Source organism: Heterodontus francisci, chromosome 28 (genome assembly GCF_036365525.1).
Source record: "Heterodontus francisci isolate sHetFra1 chromosome 28, sHetFra1.hap1, whole genome shotgun sequence".
In the NCBI taxonomy this organism is placed as follows: Eukaryota; Metazoa; Chordata; class Chondrichthyes; order Heterodontiformes; family Heterodontidae; genus Heterodontus; species Heterodontus francisci.
Window position 1 is genome coordinate 63,383,806 of NC_090398.1, and position 5,185 is coordinate 63,388,990.

General features: G+C 49.1%; 1 pseudogene; it reads right to left on the bottom strand.

Moving 5' to 3' along the window:
* Positions 1-3,943: 3,943 nt before the first annotated feature.
* On the bottom strand, positions 3,944-4,934 carry LOC137345240 (histone H2A.J-like; annotated as a pseudogene).
* Between the last annotated feature and the right edge of the window lie 251 nt (positions 4,935-5,185).

A 5,185-nucleotide genomic window follows, 5' to 3' on the forward strand; every position in this document is an offset into this window, starting at 1 on the left:
CTCTGGCTTTCTGGAAAGCCTTGACTATGAAGGTTGAGTCTGGAAGGGTTTGCGTGGAGAGCTGGGTTTCGGTTCAACTGTTAATAAAGGGTTTGAAATTGGCAACTAGGAGGAAACTGGAGGTGGAGCTGAAAGATGAGGGGCCGTTCTCTCTCTGTCTGTCACTCTGGGTGTCTCCTTCCCTCTCGCTCTCTGTTTAATCTTCACTCTTGTCTCCTCCCCTCCCTGCTCTCACTCTGCCTTTCTCAGCCAGGTCCGGGCGGCCTGGAAAAAAAAGGAAGCTGACGGAATCAGTCTCTTTTGTTGTGCACTGATTTGAGGCAAGAATTATCATGATGGCTGTTGTGGGGAAGAGACGGTCGCCCACCTCCTCCTGGAATGTGTCTTTGCAAAGCAGGTGTGGAAAGGGATGCAGTGGTTTTTGTCGAGGTTCATCCCAAGCAGCTCTGTAACACAGGAGTCTGTGCTCTACGGGCTGTTCCCAGGGACGCACACCAAGACAAACATCAACTGCTGCTGGAGGACTATCAATTTGGTGAAAGATGCCCTTTTGTCTGCCCGAACCTTGCTGGTCTTCCAGCGCAAAGAGTTGTCCACCAGCGAATGTTGCAGACTGGCACATTCCAAGGTCCAGGACTACGTGCTGAGGGACGCACTAAAGCTTGGGGCAGCCGCAGCAAAGGCTCAATGGGGAAAGACCACAGTGTAAGGTCCCCCCACCAAGCTGAGCGGAGGGGCTGGATCCATGGGAAACCCCTCGAACCGTATCGGGAAAATTTTGTGTGCTGTAAATGTAGAAATGTATATGGCATGACAATGAAATGGACGAGTTGTGAGGCAACTCGTGATTGTATAGAAGGAAACTGATCACCTTTGCACTGTTTGTATTTTTTGACTTGATGCTGTTTTAAACTGTTTGGGAATGTAATTTTTACAGATTTTTATGAATAAAGTATATTTTGGAAATTTAAAAAAAAAGTCTGGCAGTATACCAGAGTATGGTCCTGGCTGGCAGCATATTAGAATCCATGAGGAAAGGCATCATCACCCTCATCTACAAGCGGAAGGGGGAGGGGGCAGAAATCAGAAATTGGCGGCCCATCTCACTGCTTAACATCGACTACAAGATTCTGTCAAAAGTCATCGCCAGCCGAGTCAAGTCTGCTCTGGAGTTGGTGATTCACCCTGATCAGACCTGTACTATACCGGGCAGGAAGATCTCTGATAGTCTCGCGCTACTCAGGGATACGATCACCTATGTACGGGACAGGAGGGTGGACACCTGCCTCATCAGCCTGGACCAGGAGAAGGCTTTTGACAGGATATCGCACACCTACATGATGGACGTACTTTCCAAAATGGGGTTTGGGGAGGGAATCTGCAATTGGATCAAACTGCTCTGCACAAACATCAGTAGCGCAGTCTCAATCAATGGGTGGGAATCAGAAAGTTTCTCAATCCAATCTGGAGTCAGACAGGGTTGTCCTCTCTCCCCTGTCTTATTTGTTTGCTGTATTGAACCCTTTTCTGAGTCTATTAGGAAGAATGCGAGTATCAGAAGGGTAACAATCCCAGGCAGTGGAGGCACTCAGGTTAAAACCTCCCTGTACATGAATGACGTCGCCGTTTTCTGCTTGAACCCGCTGCCTGTGCGCAGACTGATGAGCATCAGTGACCAGCTCGAACTGGCCTCGGGAGCCAATGTTAAACACGGCAATAGCGAGGCCATGTTCTTTGGGAACTCAGCTGACCGATCCTTTGTCCCCTTCACCATTCGGTCAGACGAACTGAAGGTGCTGGGGTATGGTTCGGAAGGGCCGGGGCATGAACCAAAACCTGGAAAGAGCGAGTAGCCAGGGTACAACAAAAGATGAACATGTGGGAGCAGCGATCTCTCTCCATTGTGTCAGGTTACTGTATGTGGTGCAGGTCTGGCCCATACTGCACTCCTGCACTGTGGTGATCACCTGAGCCATTTTTCGCTTCATCTGGGGATCCAAAATGGACCAGGTCCCGAGGGACACGATGTTCAAACCTCTGGAGAAAGGCGGGAAAAATGTACCCAACATCGCCCTCATCCTGATGGCTACCGTTGTGTGTGGCTGTATCAAGCTGTGTGTAGACCTCCAGTACACAAACTCCAAGTGTCACTCCGTGCTGAGGTTCTATCTGTCCCCGGTGTTGCGAAGGATGGGCCTGGTCATATTGCCGTGGAACGCTCCATCCAGTTGGACTGTGACGTACGTAACACCTATCCTTCATGGAAAAGTTTCTGTGGAAAAACACCTTTGACCACCAATCCATCAGGCAGTGGTCTGCACGGAATGTTCTCAAGGCCCTATGGGAAAAGAAGATGGTGGATCCTGTTGGATGGTTCCCTGAGCAGACTTCCAAAGTCATTTGGCGGAATGCCCCATCACCAGAACTTTCAAACAAGCACCAAGATGTAGCTTGGCTGGTGGTGAGAAGAGCCCTCCCCATCAGATCCTTCCTGCATGCCCGAAGTCTCACCCCCTCCACACAATGCCCTCAAGGTGGCTGTGGTGGGGAAGAGATGGTTGCCCACCTCCTCCTGGAATGTGTCTTTGCAAAGCAGGTGTGGAAAGAGATGCAATGGTTTTTGTCGAGGTTCATCCCAAGCAGCTCTGTAGCACAGGGGTCTGTGCTCTACGGGCTGTTCCCAGGGACGCACACCGAGATAAACATAAACTGCTGCTGGAAGACTATCAATTTGGTGAAAGACGCCCTTTGGTCTGCACAAAACTTGCTGGTCTTCCAGCGCAAAGAGTTGTCCACCACCGAATGTTGCAGACTGGCACATTCCAAGGTCCAGGACGACGTGCTGAGGGACGCACTAAAGCTTGGGGCAGCTGCAGCAAAGGCTCAATGGGGAAAGACCACAGTGTAAGGTCCCCCCACCATAGTGAACTGAGGGGCTGGATCCATGGGAAACCCCTCGAACTGTAGCCAGAAATTTTTGTTTGCTGTAAAATGTACATGGCATGAGAAATTAAATGGAAGGGTTGTGAGGCAACTCACTCCTGTATTGAAGGAAACTGATCTCCTTTCTACTCTCTGTATTGTTGGACTTGGTGCTTTTTGGAACTGTTTTGTAATGTATTTTTTTTACAGATTTTTATGAATAAAGTATATTTTGGAAATTAATAAAAGAAAGTCTGGCAGAGGTAAAGGAGGGAAAGGACTGGGCAAAGGCGGAGCAAAGCGGCACTGCAAAGTGCTTCGTGATAATATCCAGGGCATCACCAAACCAGCAATCCGCCGCCTGGCTCGCCGTGGCGGGGTCAAGCGAATCTCGGGTTTGATCTATGAGGAGACTCGCGGGGTGTTGAAGGTTTTCCTGGAGAATGTGATCAGGGATGCGGTCACGTGCACAGAACACGCCAAGCGCAAGACGGTCACTGCCATGGATGTGGTGTACGCTCTGAAACGGCAGGGTCGCACAACTCGACCCTTTCCAGCAAACACACAACAAACGCTCTTCGAAGAGCCACCCACCGTCTCACAGAGAGAGCAGTGAGCTGGAAACGGGAGATGGGATCGGCTGTTCAGAACTGTCTGGAATAAATCTGTGCTGTGTTCGGGGAGAAAACTAGAATCCCCAAATTTGACATTTCATTTGTAGCAAGGATATGCAGTGGATTTGATTTTCTGAACGGGCTGTGTAAACAGTGCCCGAGACTCTCCAGTTAGTTATTTCCCCAGTCGACACATGCCCTCAGTGAAAAGGCACATCACTCCTCCAGAATCACTCATTGTTTTCATAGAATTTCAAAATGATTTCGTTGCAATGAGGGAATCCGGGAGTTTTGCAGCAGCAGTTGAATCGGTCACTGGAACCAGACCTACTTGTGATGTTATTTCCCCCGAGACGGTGTTTCCTGCACTGAAACTGACAGGGTTTGTGAAACTGATCAGTTTCAGCTCAATCATTCAGGGACCTGGAATTCCCGCAGTTTGAGCCCGCGCTCACTTCTGATTGGTCACCCTCTTCCCAGTCGCATTTCTTCACCAATCGCAGAGCCTCGAATTAGGGAAAATGCAGCAAATCATTGGCTTAAATTGTCGAAATTGGCAGAACGTTTGAATTCGAAAAAGGCGCCAATTTCAGTGTTGGCAAAAAGCGAATTACTGGAAAATCTATTTAAAGTTGTTCGTCAAATATTTTCCACCAACCTTTAAAAACCTTTCTTTATTCCGCTATTATTGCCACAAATTCCTGGCGCTATTTTACGCACAGCTTTAACCTGTCATTTTTTCCCCCACTTCTTATCTGTAACCGGCGGTAAAAGACTCCATTCAGCAATCCTTCAGGGACCAATAACTCAAACTCGGTGTGGAAAGGAATAAATTAGACTATTGGTAACGCCCTTTCACACAGGGATCAGGGGGACAGTGAGAAGCCACTGAAATAGTTGCTCACAAACATTTTAAATAGTTCCTATTCTGTTCTGTTACTGACATGCTGGAATCAGACAGTAATCAGCCCTTTCACAGAGACTGTGGGTGGCTCTGAAAAGAGTCTTTGGTTTATTAGATGACATTTTGTCTGCTTTGCTTTTTCTGTTAGCTCTGAGCGCTGGTTTTCTTGGGTAGCACCCCGCCCTGAGCGATGGTCACCCGTCCCAGCAGCTTGTTGAGCTCCTCGTCGTTGCGGACGGCCAGTTGCAGGTGTCTGGGGATGATGCGGGTCTTCTTGTTGTCCCGGGCCGCGTTGCCGGCCAGCTCGATGATTTCAGCGGTCAGATGCTCGAGCACAGCAGCCAGATCGACCGGGGCTCCTCACCCACATGCTCAGCATAGTTGCCCTTTCTCAGGAGCCTGTGAACACGGCCCACCGGGAACTGCAGCCCAGTCCGGGAGGTGCGAGACTTGGCCTTGGCCCGAACTTTCCCGCCGGTCTTTCCTCCAGACATTTCCACAATCTCACAAATACTTTCACAAATGGTTAATTTCCCCAGCATTTACTTTACTTAAAGACTGAGAACTCTCCTCAATGGTCGGTACTTAATTCCATTTGCCTATAATCTTCACCAGTCAGGTCACTGACCAACAGAAGAGGGCGGGATTTACCCGCCACGACATCAGAAGCAGAGAATTTGTCAACTTCAAAAAGCCCGCCAATTTCATTGCCGGAAAGGAGCGGATTAAAATAAATGTCATCCTT